The following is a 22,230-nucleotide window of genomic DNA, read 5'->3' on the forward strand; positions in this document are numbered from 1 at the left end:
GTTTCATTTACAGCCCCGCAGTACTTGTTCATATGAAGTGACCATTAGCTCAGGCTTTAAACCTGCTTTTGCAGGTAACGGCCAGAGAGCGGCAGCCTTTCTACGTTCCCCATGCTGGTACCAGGGAAACAGACCTACCGGCCAGTGGTGTTTTTCGGTTATAAACTAGAGTGCAATGTGCCCGGATAAACCCACAAATGTTGATGTCTCCTTGCTTTTGTTTGTTTTTAAATTTAATTTATATTTATTATTAGAGTAATATTCCATTGTGTACGTGGACCACTTCTTCTTGGTGCATTCCTCGGTTGATGGACATTTTCATTGCTTCCAAGTACTGACTATGGTAAATCTTGCTGGCGTACAGGTTTGCCAGCCTGTGACTTTTTGATTCTCATTTTCTCAGGTGATAGGCCAAGCAGTGGTTGTGATTGATTGACTGGTAGCTCAATGTTTCCCTGTTCAAAGCGCCTACATTGTGTTTTCATTAGTGGCTCTTTACATGCCCCCCCCCCTTACAACCGAGGGTACGCATTTCTCCACACTCCCTTCACCATTTATTTTTTGCAGCATTTTTCCTAATGGCCATTCTGACTGCTCTGAGCTGATAGGTTTTGTAATATGGGTATGCATGTCATTAAAATTTTTAAAATTCATCATATTCCTACGCCTTTGTCTTTTCTCTTAAAAGAAAAAACCGTGAGTACAATATAGCTCTTGAAATTGTCTTCTTCGAAGGTTGCCCTCTTTTGAATTTTTTGGTCGATTTTTGACCGCAGAAATTTTCTGGAGGGCGGGTGCCATTTACAGAACTGCAAGTTGGTGAAAATTTAGTGACCTTTTGCAGTGGGTTCAAAGCTGCTGTTGTGGGAAACGGCCTCAAGGAGGTAGCATTTCTCCATTCCCCAATCTGGGTACTAGGGCAGCAGAGCCTTTCTGGAAGTCATTGTCCTAGGTTGTAAATTAGAATGGAATTTGCCAGGAGAAATCCCCATAAGTTTATATCTCATTACTTCTTCTTGGTTTTTAAATTTTTTTTTTTTAATCTGGGTAAATTTAGAACATTGTCTGTCCTAGGTGTACACATTCTGGTTCATTTGTACATTATGCATGTCTATGAATGTACAGATCCTCTTCCCATGTAAAATATTACAGTGTTCCGTCGACCTCCCTTGCTATATGTTCGGTCTTTTTGATACATGGATATAATATGTATTTGTATATGTATAGTAACACTAATCTTCATTTCTCAATTTCCCCCCTCCTTTCCTTTTAGATGAGCATAGTTTGTTTTCTAAGCCTGTGAGTGTCTTTCTCTTTGGAAATATGTTCATCTGTGTCAGTTATTAGATAATGCCATAAGTGATAATATAGGCTATAGGTCTTTGGCTTTCCGACCTACTTCATGTTTTTTGATTATCTCCAGGCTCATCTATGGTGCCTCAAAGAGCAGTGCTTCAAGGTTTTCCATGGCTAATATTCCATTGTGTACATGGACCACTTCTTCTTGGTGCATTCCTCTGTTGATGGACATGTCCGTTGCTTCCAAGTGTTGCCTATGGTAAATATTGCTGGAGTGCAGGATTGCCAGCCTGTGATTATTGATTTTCATTTTCTCAGGTGATAGACCCAGCAGTGGGTATGATTGATTGACTGCTATGGTAGCTCAACGTTTACCTTTTCAAGGCACCTCAATTGTCCTTTCATTAGTGACTCTTACCACGTCCCCCTTAGAATCGAGGGGACGCATTTCTCCACAATCACGTCAGCATATATTGTTTGCAGGATTTTTGTTGATGGCCATTCTGACTGGTGTGAGCTGATAGGTTTTTGTAATTTGGGTTTACATGCCTGTCAAAATTCCTACAATTCATCATTTGTCCACGCCTTTTTCTTTTCTGTTAAAAGAAAAAAGAAAAAAACTGTGAGTATAATATACCTCTTCAAATTTTCTTTTTGGAAGGTTGCACTCTAGAATTTTTTGGTCGATTTTCGACCTCAGTATTTTTTGGAGGGCAGGTGCCATTTACAGAACTGCCATTGGTGAATATTTAGTGACCTTTGGCAGTGGGTTTAAAGCTGCTGTTGTGGGAAACGGCCACAAGGATGCAGCATTTCTCCATTCCCAAATCTGGGTACTAGGGCAGCAGAGCCGTTCTGGAAGTCGTTTGCCTAGGTTGTAAATTTGGATGGAATGTGCCAGGAAAACCCCCCATAAGTTTATGTCTCATTACTCCTAGTTCGTTGTTTTAATTTTTTCAATTGGGGTAATGGTTAGAATGTTGCTTGTCCAAGGTGTACACACTCTGGTTCATCTACATATTCTATATACCTATTTATGTAGAGATCCTCTTCCCCTGTAAATTATTACAGAGTGTTCTGTAAACCTTCCTTGCTATAGGGTCGGTCTTTTTGATATATGTATATAATATGTATCTGTATACATATGGTAACGCTAATCTTCATTTATCCATCCCCCCACCTCTCCTTTTAGATAAGCATAGTTTTTTTTTTTAAATAAGTCTGTGATTGACTTTCTTTGTGGAAATATGTTCATTTGTGTCCGTTATTAGATAACGCCTATAAGTGATATCATAGGATATAGGACTTTTGCTTTCCGACTTACCTCATGTTCTGTGATTATCTCCAAGATCATCTATGGTGCCTCAAAGAGCAGTGTTTCACTGTTTTCCATGCCTAGTATTCATTGTCTACATGGACCACCACTTCTTCTTTATCCTTTCATCTGTTGATGGACATTTTGGTTGCTTCACTGTCTTGTCTATTGTGAATAAGGCTGCAGTGCAGCTTTTGCAACCCGGGTCTTCTTCATTCTGGTCTTCTCAGGTGAGAGGCCCATTGGTGCGCCTGCTGGATTGAATGGTACCTCAGTTTTTCCTTTTCAACGCAGCTCCTTTCTGTTCTCATTATTAGCGTTTAACCCTTTTACATCTCACCAGCAGCTAGAGGATACACAGTTCTCTAAAACCTCTTCAGCATTTATTGTTTGTAGACTTTTTGCCAATGGTCAGTCGACTGGTGTGAGTTGAAAACTTTTTGTAGATTAGATTGCATGAGTCTAATACTTCCTGAGGTGGAACTTTTATCCATTTTCCTTTCTTTAAAAAGAGAGTGAGTAAAACTTACCTCTTTATACTATCTTGAAAATCCTGCGTGTTTTGAATTTTTTTTTTTATCCATTCCCTACCTCAGCACACTTTTTTAGGGCAGGTGTCCTTTATAGCCCTGAGTCCTTGTGAATGGTAAGTGACCATTAGCTGTGGGTTAAAAGCTGCTCTTGCGGGAATCGGCCACAAGGCGGCAGCATTTCTCCTTTACCAAATCTGGTTACTAGGGCAACAGAGCCTTACTGGAAGTGGTGTTCTAGGTTGTAAATTAGAATGGAATGTGCGAGGAAAAAGCCCTTTAAGTTTATGTCTCATTACTTCTTGTTGGTATTTTTAACTTAATTTTTATTTTTTATCACAGCAAACTTGATTACAATGTTTTCTTTGTTCTAGGTGTGCAAGATGTGGTTCTTTCACACATATGCATATATCTATTCTTCTTCGGATCCTTTTCCCATGTCGGTTATGACACAATGTTGAGTAGTCTCCTCTTGGTATTGCGTAGGTCTTTGGTGATTATATATTTCACATGTGTTTGTATCTCTCTGTTAACCTCAATATGGTAATGTATCCAATCCTCACACCTTTCCATTTGGTGAACCATAAGTTTTTTTAATGAAGCTATGATAGTGTTTCTCTGTGGAAATATCTTTGTTTGTATCATTTTTTAGGTAACACCTATATGTGATATGATAGGATATGGGTCTTTCGCTTTCTCACTTACTCCAAGTGGCGTGATTACTTCTAGACTCATCTATGGTGCTGCAAATGGCATTGTTTCATTTTTTCACAAGCTCATATTCCATCTGTACATGTAGCAGTTCTTCTTTGTCCGCCCATCTGTCGGTGGACTTTTTGGTTACTTCCATATCTTGGCTATGGGAATACTATGCAATGCAGATTTGCGTACCTGTGTCCTTCCAATTCTGTCTTCTTAGTTTATAGGTGCAGGAATAGGTCTGCTGGATGCTATGGTAGCTCAATGTTTACCTTTTAAAGGCACCTCTATTCTGTTCTCTTTAGTGGCTCTTTCCAGGTTACGTCCCACATAAAGTTGAGGGTATGCATTTCTTCCCAGCACCTTCAGCATTTATTCTTTGTAGTTTTTGCTGATGGTTATTCTGAGTGGTGTGAGCTGATACCTCTTTGTGGTTGAATTTGCATGTGTCTCATAATGCGTTGAAATTGAGCTTTTAGACATGTCCTTTTTATTTTTCCAGCTGTGATTAGAGCTTATTTCTTCAAAGTGTTTTCTTAAAGTATGTGTCACCATTTGAAATATTTTGGCCATTATCTCCCTCAAGATATTTTGAGGGCAGGTTTCATTTACAGCCCCGCAGTACTTGTTCATATGAAGTGACCATTAGCTCAGGCTTTAAACCTGCTTTTGCAGGTAACGGCCAGAGAGCGGCAGCCTTTCTACGTTCCCCATGCTGGTACCAGGGAAACAGACCTACCGGCCAGTGGTGTTTTTCGGTTATAAACTAGAGTGCAATGTGCCCGGATAAACCCACAAATGTTGATGTCTCCTTGCTTTTGTTTGTTTTTAAATTTAATTTATATTTATTATTAGAGTAATATTCCATTGTGTACGTGGACCACTTCTTCTTGGTGCATTCCTCGGTTGATGGACATTTTCATTGCTTCCAAGTACTGACTATGGTAAATCTTGCTGGCGTACAGGTTTGCCAGCCTGTGACTTTTTGATTCTCATTTTCTCAGGTGATAGGCCAAGCAGTGGTTGTGATTGATTGACTGGTAGCTCAATGTTTCCCTGTTCAAAGCGCCTACATTGTGTTTTCATTAGTGGCTCTTTACATGCCCCCCCCCCTTACAACCGAGGGTACGCATTTCTCCACACTCCCTTCACCATTTATTTTTTGCAGCATTTTTCCTAATGGCCATTCTGACTGCTCTGAGCTGATAGGTTTTGTAATATGGGTATGCATGTCATTAAAATTTTTAAAATTCATCATATTCCTACGCCTTTGTCTTTTCTCTTAAAAGAAAAAACCGTGAGTACAATATAGCTCTTGAAATTGTCTTCTTCGAAGGTTGCCCTCTTTTGAATTTTTTGGTCGATTTTTGACCGCAGAAATTTTCTGGAGGGCGGGTGCCATTTACAGAACTGCAAGTTGGTGAAAATTTAGTGACCTTTTGCAGTGGGTTCAAAGCTGCTGTTGTGGGAAACGGCCTCAAGGAGGTAGCATTTCTCCATTCCCCAATCTGGGTACTAGGGCAGCAGAGCCTTTCTGGAAGTCATTGTCCTAGGTTGTAAATTAGAATGGAATTTGCCAGGAGAAATCCCCATAAGTTTATATCTCATTACTTCTTCTTGGTTTTTAAATTTTTTTTTTTAATCTGGGTAAATTTAGAACATTGTCTGTCCTAGGTGTACACATTCTGGTTCATTTGTACATTATGCATGTCTATGAATGTACAGATCCTCTTCCCATGTAAAATATTACAGTGTTCCGTCGACCTCCCTTGCTATATGTTCGGTCTTTTTGATACATGGATATAATATGTATTTGTATATGTATAGTAACACTAATCTTCATTTCTCAATTTCCCCCCTCCTTTCCTTTTAGATGAGCATAGTTTGTTTTCTAAGCCTGTGAGTGTCTTTCTCTTTGGAAATATGTTCATCTGTGTCAGTTATTAGATAATGCCATAAGTGATAATATAGGCTATAGGTCTTTGGCTTTCCGACCTACTTCATGTTTTTTGATTATCTCCAGGCTCATCTATGGTGCCTCAAAGAGCAGTGCTTCAAGGTTTTCCATGGCTAATATTCCATTGTGTACATGGACCACTTCTTCTTGGTGCATTCCTCTGTTGATGGACATGTCCGTTGCTTCCAAGTGTTGCCTATGGTAAATATTGCTGGAGTGCAGGATTGCCAGCCTGTGATTATTGATTTTCATTTTCTCAGGTGATAGACCCAGCAGTGGGTATGATTGATTGACTGCTATGGTAGCTCAACGTTTACCTTTTCAAGGCACCTCAATTGTCCTTTCATTAGTGACTCTTACCACGTCCCCCTTAGAATCGAGGGGACGCATTTCTCCACAATCACGTCAGCATATATTGTTTGCAGGATTTTTGTTGATGGCCATTCTGACTGGTGTGAGCTGATAGGTTTTTGTAATTTGGGTTTACATGCCTGTCAAAATTCCTACAATTCATCATTTGTCCACGCCTTTTTCTTTTCTGTTAAAAGAAAAAAGAAAAAAACTGTGAGTATAATATACCTCTTCAAATTTTCTTTTTGGAAGGTTGCACTCTAGAATTTTTTGGTCGATTTTCGACCTCAGTATTTTTTGGAGGGCAGGTGCCATTTACAGAACTGCCATTGGTGAATATTTAGTGACCTTTGGCAGTGGGTTTAAAGCTGCTGTTGTGGGAAACGGCCACAAGGATGCAGCATTTCTCCATTCCCAAATCTGGGTACTAGGGCAGCAGAGCCGTTCTGGAAGTCGTTTGCCTAGGTTGTAAATTTGGATGGAATGTGCCAGGAAAACCCCCCATAAGTTTATGTCTCATTACTCCTAGTTCGTTGTTTTAATTTTTTCAATTGGGGTAATGGTTAGAATGTTGCTTGTCCAAGGTGTACACACTCTGGTTCATCTACATATTCTATATACCTATTTATGTAGAGATCCTCTTCCCCTGTAAATTATTACAGAGTGTTCTGTAAACCTTCCTTGCTATAGGGTCGGTCTTTTTGATATATGTATATAATATGTATCTGTATACATATGGTAACGCTAATCTTCATTTATCCATCCCCCCACCTCTCCTTTTAGATAAGCATAGTTTTTTTTTTTAAATAAGTCTGTGATTGACTTTCTTTGTGGAAATATGTTCATTTGTGTCCGTTATTAGATAACGCCTATAAGTGATATCATAGGATATAGGACTTTTGCTTTCCGACTTACCTCATGTTCTGTGATTATCTCCAAGATCATCTATGGTGCCTCAAAGAGCAGTGTTTCACTGTTTTCCATGCCTAGTATTCATTGTCTACATGGACCACCACTTCTTCTTTATCCTTTCATCTGTTGATGGACATTTTGGTTGCTTCACTGTCTTGTCTATTGTGAATAAGGCTGCAGTGCAGCTTTTGCAACCCGGGTCTTCTTCATTCTGGTCTTCTCAGGTGAGAGGCCCATTGGTGCGCCTGCTGGATTGAATGGTACCTCAGTTTTTCCTTTTCAACGCAGCTCCTTTCTGTTCTCATTATTAGCGTTTAACCCTTTTACATCTCACCAGCAGCTAGAGGATACACAGTTCTCTAAAACCTCTTCAGCATTTATTGTTTGTAGACTTTTTGCCAATGGTCAGTCGACTGGTGTGAGTTGAAAACTTTTTGTAGATTAGATTGCATGAGTCTAATACTTCCTGAGGTGGAACTTTTATCCATTTTCCTTTCTTTAAAAAGAGAGTGAGTAAAACTTACCTCTTTATACTATCTTGAAAATCCTGCGTGTTTTGAATTTTTTTTTTTATCCATTCCCTACCTCAGCACACTTTTTTAGGGCAGGTGTCCTTTATAGCCCTGAGTCCTTGTGAATGGTAAGTGACCATTAGCTGTGGGTTAAAAGCTGCTCTTGCGGGAATCGGCCACAAGGCGGCAGCATTTCTCCTTTACCAAATCTGGTTACTAGGGCAACAGAGCCTTACTGGAAGTGGTGTTCTAGGTTGTAAATTAGAATGGAATGTGCGAGGAAAAAGCCCTTTAAGTTTATGTCTCATTACTTCTTGTTGGTATTTTTAACTTAATTTTTATTTTTTATCACAGCAAACTTGATTACAATGTTTTCTTTGTTCTAGGTGTGCAAGATGTGGTTCTTTCACACATATGCATATATCTATTCTTCTTCGGATCCTTTTCCCATGTCGGTTATGACACAATGTTGAGTAGTCTCCTCTTGGTATTGCGTAGGTCTTTGGTGATTATATATTTCACATGTGTTTGTATCTCTCTGTTAACCTCAATATGGTAATGTATCCAATCCTCACACCTTTCCATTTGGTGAACCATAAGTTTTTTTAATGAAGCTATGATAGTGTTTCTCTGTGGAAATATCTTTGTTTGTATCATTTTTTAGGTAACACCTATATGTGATATGATAGGATATGGGTCTTTCGCTTTCTCACTTACTCCAAGTGGCGTGATTACTTCTAGACTCATCTATGGTGCTGCAAATGGCATTGTTTCATTTTTTCACAAGCTCATATTCCATCTGTACATGTAGCAGTTCTTCTTTGTCCGCCCATCTGTCGGTGGACTTTTTGGTTACTTCCATATCTTGGCTATGGGAATACTATGCAATGCAGATTTGCGTACCTGTGTCCTTCCAATTCTGTCTTCTTAGTTTATAGGTGCAGGAATAGGTCTGCTGGATGCTATGGTAGCTCAATGTTTACCTTTTAAAGGCACCTCTATTCTGTTCTCTTTAGTGGCTCTTTCCAGGTTACGTCCCACATAAAGTTGAGGGTATGCATTTCTTCCCAGCACCTTCAGCATTTATTCTTTGTAGTTTTTGCTGATGGTTATTCTGAGTGGTGTGAGCTGATACCTCTTTGTGGTTGAATTTGCATGTGTCTCATAATGCGTTGAAATTGAGCTTTTAGACATGTCCTTTTTATTTTTCCAGCTGTGATTAGAGCTTATTTCTTCAAAGTGTTTTCTTAAAGTATGTGTCACCATTTGAAATATTTTGGCCATTATCTCCCTCAAGATATTTTGAGGGCAGGTTTCATTTACAGCCCCGCAGTACTTGTTCATATGAAGTGACCATTAGCTCAGGCTTTAAACCTGCTTTTGCAGGTAACGGCCAGAGAGCGGCAGCCTTTCTACGTTCCCCATGCTGGTACCAGGGAAACAGACCTACCGGCCAGTGGTGTTTTTCGGTTATAAACTAGAGTGCAATGTGCCCGGATAAACCCACAAATGTTGATGTCTCCTTGCTTTTGTTTGTTTTTAAATTTAATTTATATTTATTATTAGAGTAATATTCCATTGTGTACGTGGACCACTTCTTCTTGGTGCATTCCTCGGTTGATGGACATTTTCATTGCTTCCAAGTACTGACTATGGTAAATCTTGCTGGCGTACAGGTTTGCCAGCCTGTGACTTTTTGATTCTCATTTTCTCAGGTGATAGGCCAAGCAGTGGTTGTGATTGATTGACTGGTAGCTCAATGTTTCCCTGTTCAAAGCGCCTACATTGTGTTTTCATTAGTGGCTCTTTACATGCCCCCCCCCCTTACAACCGAGGGTACGCATTTCTCCACACTCCCTTCACCATTTATTTTTTGCAGCATTTTTCCTAATGGCCATTCTGACTGCTCTGAGCTGATAGGTTTTGTAATATGGGTATGCATGTCATTAAAATTTTTAAAATTCATCATATTCCTACGCCTTTGTCTTTTCTCTTAAAAGAAAAAACCGTGAGTACAATATAGCTCTTGAAATTGTCTTCTTCGAAGGTTGCCCTCTTTTGAATTTTTTGGTCGATTTTTGACCGCAGAAATTTTCTGGAGGGCGGGTGCCATTTACAGAACTGCAAGTTGGTGAAAATTTAGTGACCTTTTGCAGTGGGTTCAAAGCTGCTGTTGTGGGAAACGGCCTCAAGGAGGTAGCATTTCTCCATTCCCCAATCTGGGTACTAGGGCAGCAGAGCCTTTCTGGAAGTCATTGTCCTAGGTTGTAAATTAGAATGGAATTTGCCAGGAGAAATCCCCATAAGTTTATATCTCATTACTTCTTCTTGGTTTTTAAATTTTTTTTTTTAATCTGGGTAAATTTAGAACATTGTCTGTCCTAGGTGTACACATTCTGGTTCATTTGTACATTATGCATGTCTATGAATGTACAGATCCTCTTCCCATGTAAAATATTACAGTGTTCCGTCGACCTCCCTTGCTATATGTTCGGTCTTTTTGATACATGGATATAATATGTATTTGTATATGTATAGTAACACTAATCTTCATTTCTCAATTTCCCCCCTCCTTTCCTTTTAGATGAGCATAGTTTGTTTTCTAAGCCTGTGAGTGTCTTTCTCTTTGGAAATATGTTCATCTGTGTCAGTTATTAGATAATGCCATAAGTGATAATATAGGCTATAGGTCTTTGGCTTTCCGACCTACTTCATGTTTTTTGATTATCTCCAGGCTCATCTATGGTGCCTCAAAGAGCAGTGTTTCAAGGTTTTCCATGGCTAATATTCCATTGTGTACATGGACCACTTCTTCTTGGTGCATTCCTCTGTTGATGGACATGTCCGTTGCTTCCAAGTGTTGCCTATGGTAAATATTGCTGGAGTGCAGGATTGCCAGCCTGTGATTATTGATTTTCATTTTCTCAGGTGATAGACCCAGCAGTGGGTATGATTGATTGACTGCTATGGTAGCTCAACGTTTACCTTTTCAAGGCACCTCAATTGTCCTTTCATTAGTGACTCTTACCACGTCCCCCTTAGAATCGAGGGGACGCATTTCTCCACAATCACGTCAGCATATATTGTTTGCAGGATTTTTGTTGATGGCCATTCTGACTGGTGTGAGCTGATAGGTTTTTGTAATTTGGGTTTACATGCCTGTCAAAATTCCTACAATTCATCATTTGTCCACGCCTTTTTCTTTTCTGTTAAAAGAAAAAAGAAAAAAACTGTGAGTATAATATACCTCTTCAAATTTTCTTTTTGGAAGGTTGCACTCTAGAATTTTTTGGTCGATTTTCGACCTCAGTATTTTTTGGAGGGCAGGTGCCATTTACAGAACTGCCATTGGTGAATATTTAGTGACCTTTGGCAGTGGGTTTAAAGCTGCTGTTGTGGGAAACGACCACAAGGATGCAGCATTTCTCCATTGCCAAATCTGGGTACTAGGGCAGCAGAGCCGTTCTGGAAGTCGTTTGCCTAGGTTGTAAATTTGGATGGAATGTGCCAGGAAAACCCCCCATAAGTTTATGTCTCATTACTCCTAGTTCGTTGTTTTAATTTTTTCAATTGGGGTAATGGTTAGAATGTTGCTTGTCCAAGGTGTACACACTCTGGTTCATCTACATATTCTATAAACCTATTTATGTAGAGATCCTCTTCCCCTGTAAATTATTACAGAGTGTTCCGTAAACCTTCCTTGCTATAGGGTCGGTCTTTTTGATATATGTATATAATATGTATGTGTATACATATGGTAACGCTAATCTTCATTTATCCATCCCCCCCACCTTTCCTTTTAGATAAGCATAGTTTTTTTTTTTTTTAAATAAGTCTGTGATTGACTTTCTTTGTGGAAATATGTTCATTTGTGTCCGTTATTAGATAACGCCTATAAGTGATATCATAGGATATAGGACTTTTGCTTTCCGACTTACCTCATGTTCTGTGATTATCTCCAAGATCATCTATGGTGCCTCAAAGAGCAGTGTTTCACTGTTTTCCATGCCTAGTATTCATTGTCTACATGGACCACCACTTCTTCTTTATCCTTTCATCTGTTGATGGACATTTTGGTTGCTTCACTGTCTTGTCTATTGTGAATAAGGCTGCAGTGCAGCTTTTGCAACCCGGGTCTTCTTCATTCTGGTCTTCTCAGGTGAGAGGCCCATTGGTGCGCCTGCTGGATTGAATGGTACCTCAGTTTTTCCTTTTCAACGCAGCTCCTTTCTGTTCTCATTATTAGCGTTTAACCCTTTTACATCTCACCAGCAGCTAGAGGATACACAGTTCTCTAAAACCTCTTCAGCATTTATTGTTTGTAGACTTTTTGCCAATGGTCAGTCGACTGGTGTGAGTTGAAAAATTTTGTAGATTAGATTGCATGAGTCTAATACTTCCTGAGGTGGAACTTTTATCCATTTTCCTTTCTTTAAAAAGAGAGTGAGTAAAACTTACCTCTTTATACTATCTTGAAAATCCTGCGTGTTTTGAATTTTTTTTTTATCCATTCCCTACCTCAGCACACTTTTTTAGGGCAGGTGTCCTTTACAGCCCTGAGTCCTTGTGAATGGTAAGTGACCATTAGCTGTGGGTTAAAAGCTGCTCTTGTGGGAATCGGCCACAAGGCGGCAGCATTTCTCCTTTACCAAATCTGGTTACTAGGGCAACAGATCCTTACTGGAAGTGGTGTTCTAGGTTGTAAATTAGAATGGAATGTGCGAGGAAAAAGCCCTTTAAGTTTATGTCTCATTACTTCTTGTTGGTATTTTTAACTTAATTTTTATTTTTTACCACAGCAAACTTGATTACAATGTTTTCTTTGTTCTAGGTGTGCAAGATGTGGTTCTTTCACACATATGCATATATCTATTCTTCTTCGGATCCTTTTCCCATGTCGGTTATGACACAATGTTGAGTAGTCTCCTCTTGGTATTGCGTAGGTCTTTGGTGATTATATATTTCACATGTGTTTGTATCTCTCTGTTAACCTCAATATGGTAATGTATCCAATCTCACACCTTTCCATTTGGTGAACCATAAGTTTTTTTAATGAAGCTATGATAGTGTTTCTCTGTGGAAATATCTTTGTTTGTATCATTTTTTAGGTAACACCTATATGTGATATGATAGGATATGGGTCTTTCGCTTTCTCACTTACTCCAAGTTGCGTGATTACTTCTAGACTCATCTATGGTGCTGCAAATGGCATTGTTTCATTTTTTCACAAGCTCATATTCCATCTGTACATGTAGCAGTCCTTCTTTGTCCGCCCATCTGTCGGTGGACTTTTTGGTTACTTCCATATCTTGGCTATGGGAATACTATGCAATGCAGATTTGCGTACCTGTGTCCTTCCAATTCTGTCTTCTTAGTTTATAGGTCCAGGAATAGGTCTGCTGGATCCTATGGTAGCTCAATGTTTACATTTTAAAGGCACCTCTATTCTGTTCTCTTTAGTGGCTCTTTCCAGGTTACGTCCCACATAAAGTTGAGGGTATGCATTTCTTCCCAGCACCTTCAGCATTTATTCTTTGTAGTTTTTGCTGATGGTTATTCTGAGTGGTGTGAGCTGATACCTCTTTGTGGTTGAATTTGCATGTGTCTCATAATGCGTTGAAATTGAGCTTTTAGACATGTCCTTTTTATTTTTCCAGCTGTGATTAGAGCTTATTTCTTCAAAGTGTTTTCTTAAAGTATGTGTCACCATTTGAAATATTTTGGCCATTATCTCCCTCAAGATATTTTGAGGGCAGGTTTCATTTACAGCCCCGCAGTACTTGTTCATATGAAGTGACCATTAGCTCAGGCTTTAAACCTGCTTTTGCAGGTAACGGCCAGAGAGCGGCAGCCTTTCTACGTTCCCCATGCTGGTACCAGGGAAACAGACCTACCGGCCAGTGGTGTTCTTCGGTTATAAACTAGAGTGCAATGTGCCCGGATAAACCCACAAATGTTGATGTCTCCTTGCTTTTGTTTGTTTTTAAATTTAATTTATATTTATTATTAGAGTAATATTCCATTGTGTACGTGGACCACTTCTTCTTGGTGCATTCCTCGGTTGATGGACATTTTCATTGCTTCCAAGTACTGACTATGGTAAATCTTGCTGGCGTACAGGTTTGCCAGCCTGTGACTTTTTGATTCTCATTTTCTCAGGTGATAGGCCAAGCAGTGGTTGTGATTGATTGACTGGTAGCTCAATGTTTCCCTGTTCAAAGCGCCTACATTGTGTTTTCATTAGTGGCTCTTTACATGCCCCCCCCTTACAACCGAGGGTACGCATTTCTCCACACTCCCTTCACCATTTATTTTTTGCAGCATTTTTCCTAATGGCCATTCTGACTGCTCTGTGCTGATAGGTTTTGTAATATGGGTATGCATGTCATTAAAATTTTTAAAATTCATCATATTCCTACGCCTTTGTCTTTTCTCTTAAAAGAAAAAACCGTGAGTACAATATACCTCTTGAAATTGTCTTCTTCGAAGGTTGCCCTCTTTTGAATTTTTTGGTCGATTTTTGACCGCAGAAATTTTCTGGAGGGCGGGTGCCATTTACAGAACTGCAAGTTGGTGAAAATTTAGTGACCTTTTGCAGTGGGTTCAAAGCTGCTGTTGTGGGAAACGGCCTCAAGGAGGTAGCATTTCTCCATTCCCCAATCTGGGTACTAGGGCAGCAGAGCCTTTCTGGAAGTCATTGTCCTAGGTTGTAAATTAGAATGGAATTTGCCAGGAGAAATCCCCATAAGTTTATATCTCATTACTTCTTCTTGGTTTTTAAATTTTTTTTTTTAATCTGGGTAAATTTAGAACATTGTCTGTCCTAGGTGTACACATTCTGGTTCATTTGTACATTATGCATGTCTATGAATGTACAGATCCTCTTCCCATGTAAAATATTACAGTGTTCCGTCGACCTCCCTTGCTATATGTTCGGTCTTTTTGATACATGGATATAATATGTATTTGTATATGTATAGTAACACTAATCTTCATTTCTCAATTTCCCCCCTCCTTTCCTTTTAGATGAGCATAGTTTGTTTTCTAAGCCTGTGAGTGTCTTTCTCTTTGGAAATATGTTCATCTGTGTCAGTTATTAGATAATGCCATAAGTGATAATATAGGCTATAGGTCTTTGGCTTTTCGACCTACTTCATGTTTTTTGATTATCTCCAGGCTCATCTATGGTGCCTCAAAGAGCAGTGCTTCAAGGTTTTCCATGGCTAATATTCCATTGTGTACATGGACCACTTCTTCTTGGTGCATTCCTCTGTTGATGGACATGTCCGTTGCTTCCAAGTGTTGCCTATGGTAAATATTGCTGGAGTGCAGGATTGCCAGCCTGTGATTATTGATTTTCATTTTCTCAGGTGATAGACCCAGCAGTGGGTATGATTGATTGACTGCTATGGTAGCTCAACGTTTACCTTTTCAAGGCACCTCAATTGTCCTTTCATTAGTGACTCTTACCACGTCCCCCTTAGAATCGAGGGGACGCATTTCTCCACAATCACGTCAGCATATATTGTTTGCAGGATTTTTGTTGATGGCCATTCTGACTGGTGTGAGCTGATAGGTTTTTGTAATTTGGGTTTACATGCCTGTCAAAATTCCTACAATTCATCATTTGTCCACGCCTTTTTCTTTTCTGTTAAAAGAAAAAAGAAAAAAACTGTGAGTATAATATACCTCTTCAAATTTTCTTTTTAGAAGGTTGCACTCTAGAATTTTTTGTTCGATTTTCGACCTCAGTATTTTTTGGAGGGCAGGTGCCATTTACAGAACTGCCATTGGTGAATATTTAGTGACCTTTGGCAGTGGGTTTAAAGCTGCTGTTGTGGGAAACGGCCACAAGGATGCAGCATTTCTCCATTCCCAAATCTGGGTACTAGGGCAGCAGAGCCGTTCTGGAAGTCGTTTGCCTAGGTTGTAAATTTGGATGGAATGTGCCAGGAAAACCCCCCATAAGTTTATGTCTCATTACTCCTAGTTCGTTGTTTTAATTTTTTCAATTGGGGTAATGGTTAGAATGTTGCTTGCCCAAGGTGTACACACTCTGGTCCATCTACATATTCTATATACCTATTTATGTAGAGATCCTCTTCCCCTGTAAATTATTACAGAGTGTTCCGTAAACCTTCCTTGCTATAGGGTCGGTCTTTTTGATATATGTATATAATATGTATTTGTATACATATGGTAACGCTAATCTTCATTTATCCATCCCCCCCACCTTTCCTTTTAGATAAGCATAGTTTTTTTTTTTTTTAAATAAGTCTGTGATTGACTTTCTTTGTGGAAATATGTTCATTTGTGTCCGTTATTAGATAACGCCTATAAGTGATATCATAGGATATAGGACTTTTGCTTTCCGACTTACCTCATGTTCTGTGATTATCTCCAAGATCATCTATGGTGCCTCAAAGAGCAGTGTTTCACTGTTTTCCATGCCTAGTATTCATTGTCTACTTGGACCTCCACTTCTTCTTTATCCTTTCATCTGTTGATGGACATTTTGGTTGCTTCACTGTCTTGTCTATTGTGAATAAGGCTGCAGTGCAGCTTTTGCAACCCGGGTCTTCTTCATTCTGGTCTTCTCAGGTGAGAGGCCCATTGGTGCGCCTGCTGGATTGAATGGTACCTCAGTTTTTCCTTTTCAACGCAGCTCCTTTCTGTTCTCATTATTAGCGTTTAACCCTTTTACATCTCACCAGCAGCTAGAGGATACACAGTTCTCTAAAACCTCTTCAGCATTTATTGTTTGTAGACTTTTTGCCAATGGTCAGTCGACTGGTGTGAGTTGAAAACTTTTTGTAGATTAGATTGCATGAGTCTAATACTTCCTGAGGTGGAACTTTTATCCATTTTCCTTTCTTTAAAAAGAGAGTGAGTAAAACTTACCTCTTTATACTATCTTGAAAATCCTGCGTGTTTTGAATTTTTTTTTATCCATTCCCTACCTCAGCACACTTTTTTAGGGCAGGTGTCCTTTACAGCCCTGAGTCCTTGTGAATGGTAAGTGACCATTAGCTGTGGGTTAAAAGCTGCTCTTGTGGGAATCGGCCACAAGGCGGCAGCATTTCTCCTTTACCAAATCTGGTTACTAGGGCAACAGAGCCTTACTGGAAGTGGTGTTCTAGGTTGTAAATTAGAATGGAATGTGCGAGGAAAAAGCCCTTTAAGTTTATGTCTCATTACTTCTTGTTGGTATTTTTAACTTAATTTTTATTTTTTACCACAGCAAACTTGATTACAATGTTTTCTTTGTTCTAGGTGTGCAAGATGTGGTTCTTTCACACATATGCATATATCTATTCTTCTTCGGATCCTTTTCCCATGTCGGTTATGACACAATGTTGAGTAGTCTCCTCTTGGTATTGCGTAGGTCTTTGGTGATTATATATTTCACATGTGTTTGTATCTCTCTGTTAACCTCAATATGGTAATGTATCCAATCCTCACACCTTTCCATTTGGTGAACCATAAGTTTTTTTAATGAAGCTATGATAGTGTTTCTCTGTGGAAATATCTTTGTTTGTATCATTTTTTAGGTAACACCTATATGCTATATGATAGGATATGGGTCTTTCGCTTTCTCACTTACTCCAAGTGGCGTGATTACTTCTAGACTCATCTATGGTGCTGCAAATGGCATTGTTTCATTTTTTCACAAGCTCATATTCCATCTGTACATGTAGCAGTTCTTCTTTGTCCGCCCATCTGTCGGTGGACTTTTTGGTTACTTCCATATCTTGGCTATGGGAATACTATGCAATGCAGATTTGCGTACCTGTGTCCTTCCAATTCTGTCTTCTTAGTTTATAGGTGCAGGAATAGGTCTGCTGGATCCTATGGTAGCTCAATGTTTACATTTTAAAGGCACCTCTATTCTGTTCTCTTTAGTGGCTCTTTCCAGGTTACGTCCCACATAAAGTTGAGGGTATGCATTTCTTCCCAGCACCTTCAGCATTTATTCTTTGTAGTTTTTGCTGATGGTTATTCTAGGTGGTGTGAGCTGATACGTCTTTATGGTTGAATTTGCATGTGTCTCATAATGCGTTGAAATTGAGCTTTTAGACATGTCCTTTTTATTTTTCCAGCTGTGATTAGAGATTATTTCTTCAAAGTGTTTCCTTAAAGTATGTGTCACCATTTGAAATATTTTGGCCATTATCTCCCTCAAGATATTTTGAGGGCAGGTTTCATTTACAGCCCTGCAGTACTTGTTCATATGAAGTGACCATTAGCTCAGGCTTTAAACCTGCTTTTGCAGGTAACGGCCAGAGAGCGGCAGCCTTTCTACGTTCCCCATGCTGGTACCAGGGAAACAGACCTACCGGCCAGTGGTGTTTTTCGGTTATAAACTAGAGTGCAATGTGCCCGGATAAACCCACAAATGTTGATGTCTCCTTGCTTTTGTTTGTTTTTAAATTTAATTTATATTTATTATTAGAGTAATATTCCATTGTGTACGTGGACCACTTCTTCTTGGTGCATTCCTCGGTTGATGGACATTTTCATTGCTTCCAAGTACTGACTATGGTAAATCTTGCTGGCGTACAGGTTTGCCAGCCTGTGACTATTTGATTCTCATTTTCTCAGGTGATAGGCCAAGCAGTGGTTGTGATTGATTGACTGGTAGCTCAATGTTTCCCTGTTCAAAGCGCCTACATTGTGTTTTCATTAGTGGCTCTTTACATGCCCCCCCCCTTACAACCGAGGGTACGCATTTCTCCACACTCCCTTCACCATTTATTTTTTGCAGCATTTTTCCTAATGGCCATTCTGACTGCTCTGAGCTGATAGGTTTTGTAATATGGGTATGCATGTCATTAAAATTTTTAAAATTCATCATATTCCTACGCCTTTGTCTTTTCTCTTAAAAGAAAAAACCGTGAGTACAATATAGCTCTTGAAATTGTCTTCTTCGAAGGTTGCCCTCTTTTGAATTTTTTGGTCGATTTTTGACCGCAGAAATTTTCTGGAGGGCGGGTGCCATTTACAGAACTGCAAGTTGGTGAAAATTTAGTGACCTTTTGCAGTGGGTTCAAAGCTGCTGTTGTGGGAAACGGCCTCAAGGAGGTAGCATTTCTCCATTCCCCAATCTGGGTACTAGGGCAGCAGAGCCTTTCTGGAAGTCATTGTCCTAGGTTGTAAATTAGAATGGAATTTGCCAGGAGAAATCCCCATAAGTTTATATCTCATTACTTCTTCTTGGTTTTTAAATTTTTTTTTTAATCTGGGTAAATTTAGAACATTGTCTGTCCTAGGTGTACACAATCTGGTTCATTTGTACATTATGCATGTCTATGAATGTACAGATCCTCTTCCCATGTAAAATATTACAGTGTTCCATCGACCTCCCTTGCTATATGTTCGGTCTTTTTGATACATGGATATAATATGTATTTGTATATGTATAGTAACACTAATCTTCATTTCTCAATTTCCCCCCTCCTTTCCTTTTAGATGAGCATAGTTTGTTTTCTAAGCCTGTGAGTGTCTTTCTCTTTGGAAATATGTTCATCTGTGTCAGTTATTAGATAATGCCATAAGTGATAATATAGGCTATAGGTCTTTGGCTTTCCGACCTACTTCATGTTTTTTGATTATCTCCAGGCTCATCTATGGTGCCTCAAAGAGCAGTGCTTCAAGGTTTTCCATGGCTAATATTCCATTGTGTACATGGACCACTTCTTCTTGGTGCATTCCTCTGTTGATGGACATGTCCGTTGCTTCCAAGTGTTGCCTATGGTAAATATTGCTGGAGTGCAGGATTGCCAGCCTGTGATTATTGATTTTCATTTTCTCAGGTGATAGACCCAGCAGTGGGTATGATTGATTGACTGCTATGGTAGCTCAACGTTTACCTTTTCAAGGCACCTCAATTGTCCTTTCATTAGTGACTCTTACCACGTCCCCCTTAGAATCGAGGGGACGCATTTCTCCACAATCACGTCAGCATATATTGTTTGCAGGATTTTTGTTGATGGCCATTCTGACTGGTGTGAGCTGATAGGTTTTTGTAATTTGGGTTTACATGCCTGTCAAAATTCCTACAATTCATCATTTGTCCACGCCTTTTTCTTTTCTGTTAAAAGAAAAAAGAAAAAAACTGTGAGTATAATATACCTCTTCAAATTTTCTTTTTGGAAGGTTGCACTCTAGAATTTTTTGGTCGATTTTCGACCTCAGTATTTTTTGGAGGGCAGGTGCCATTTACAGAACTGCCATTGGTGAATATTTAGTGACCTTTGGCAGTGGGTTTAAAGCTGCTGTTGTGGGAAACGACCACAAGGATGCAGCATTTCTCCATTGCCAAATCTGGGTACTAGGGCAGCAGAGCCGTTCTGGAAGTCGTTTGCCTAGGTTGTAAATTTGGATGGAATGTGCCAGGAAAACCCCCCATAAGTTTATGTCTCATTACTCCTAGTTCGTTGTTTTAATTTTTTCATTTGGGGTAATGGTTAGAATGTTGCTTGTCCAAGGTGTACACACTCTGGTTCATCTACATATTCTATAAACCTATTTATGTAGAGATCCTCTTCCCCTGTAAATTATTACAGAGTGTTCCGTAAACCTTCCTTGCTATAGGGTCGGTCTTTTTGATATATGTATATAATATGTATTTGTATACATATGGTAACGCTAATCTTCATTTATCCATCCCCCCCACCTTTCCTTTTAGATAAGCATAGTTTTTTTTTTTTTTAAATAAGTCTGTGATTGACTTTCTTTGTGGAAATATGTTCATTTGTGTCCGTTATTAGATAACGCCTATAAGTGATATCATAGGATATAGGACTTTTGCTTTCCGACTTACCTCATGTTCTGTGATTATCTCCAAGATCATCTATGGTGCCTCAAAGAGCAGTGTTTCACTGTTTTCCATGCCTAGTATTCATTGTCTACATGGACCACCACTTCTTCTTTATCCTTTCATCTGTTGATGGACATTTTGGTTGCTTCACTGTCTTGTCTATTGTGAATAAGGCTGCAGTGCAGCTTTTGCAACCCGGGTCTTCTTCATTCTGGTCTTCTCAGGTGAGAGGCCCATTGGTGCGCCTGCTGGATTGAATGGTACCTCAGTTTTTCCTTTTCAACGCAGCTCCTTTCTGTTCTCATTATTAGCGTTTAACCCTTTTACATCTCACCAGCAGCTAGAGGATACACAGTTCTCTAAAACCTCTTCAGCATTTATTGTTTGTAGACTTTTTGCCAATGGTCAGTCGACTGGTGTGAGTTGAAAACTTTTTGTAGATTAGATTGCATGAGTCTAATACTTCCTGAGGTGGAACTTTTATCCATTTTCCTTTCTTTAAAAAGAGAGTGAGTAAAACTTACCTCTTTATACTATCTTGAAAATCCTGCGTGTTTTGAATTTTTTTTTTTATCCATTCCCTACCTCAGCACACTTTTTTAGGGCAGGTGTCCTTTACAGCCCTGAGTCCTTGTGAATGGTAAGTGACCATTAGCTGTGGGTTAAAAGCTGCTCTTGTGGGAATCGGCCACAAGGCGGCAGCATTTCTCCTTTACCAAATCTGGTTACTAGGGCAACAGAGCCTTACTGGAAGTGGTGTTCTAGGTTGTAAATTAGAATGGAATGTGCGAGGAAAAAGCCCTTTAAGTTTATGTCTCATTACTTCTTGTTGGTATTTTTAACTTAATTTTTATTTTTTACCACAGCAAACTTGATTACAATGTTTTCTTTGTTCTAGGTGTGCAAGATGTGGTTCTTTCACACATATGCATATATCTATTCTTCTTCGGATCCTTTTCCCATGTCGGTTATGACACAATGTTGAGTAGTCTCCTCTTGGTATTGCGTAGGTCTTTGGTGATTATATATTTCACATGTGTTTGTATCTCTCTGTTAACCTCAATATGGTAATGTATCCAATCTCACACCTTTCCATTTGGTGAACCATAAGTTTTTTTAATGAAGCTATGATAGTGTTTCTCTGTGGAAATATCTTTGTTTGTATCATTTTTTAGGTAACACCTATATGTGATATGATAGGATATGGGTCTTTCGCTTTCTCACTTACTCCAAGTTGCGTGATTACTTCTAGACTCATCTATGGTGCTGCAAATGGCATTGTTTCATTTTTTCACAAGCTCATATTCCATCTGTACATGTAGCAGTCCTTCTTTGTCCGCCCATCTGTCGGTGGACTTTCTGGTTACTTCCATATCTTGGCTATGGGAATACTATGCAATGCAGATTTGCGTACCTGTGTCCTTCCAATTCTGTCTTCTTAGTTTATAGGTCCAGGAATAGGTCTGCTGGATCCTATGGTAGCTCAATGTTTACATTTTAAAGGCACCTCTATTCTGTTCTCTTTAGTGGCTCTTTCCAGGTTACGTCCCACATAAAGTTGAGGGTATGCATTTCTTCCCAGCACCTTCAGCATTTATTCTTTGTAGTTTTTGCTGCTGGTTATTCTGAGTGGTGTGAGCTGATACCTCTTTGTGGTTGAATTTGCATGTGTCTCATAATGCGTTGAAATTGAGCTTTTAGACATGTCCTTTTTATTTTTTCAGCTGTGATTAGAGCTTATTTCTTCAAAGTGTTTTCTTAAAGTATGTGTCACCATTTGAAATATTTTGGCCATTATCTCCCTCAAGATATTTTGAGGGCAGGTTTCATTTACA

The sequence above is a fragment of the Eschrichtius robustus genome, chromosome 7 (genome assembly GCF_028021215.1).
Source record: "Eschrichtius robustus isolate mEscRob2 chromosome 7, mEscRob2.pri, whole genome shotgun sequence".
NCBI classification, from domain to species: domain Eukaryota; kingdom Metazoa; phylum Chordata; class Mammalia; order Artiodactyla; family Eschrichtiidae; genus Eschrichtius; species Eschrichtius robustus.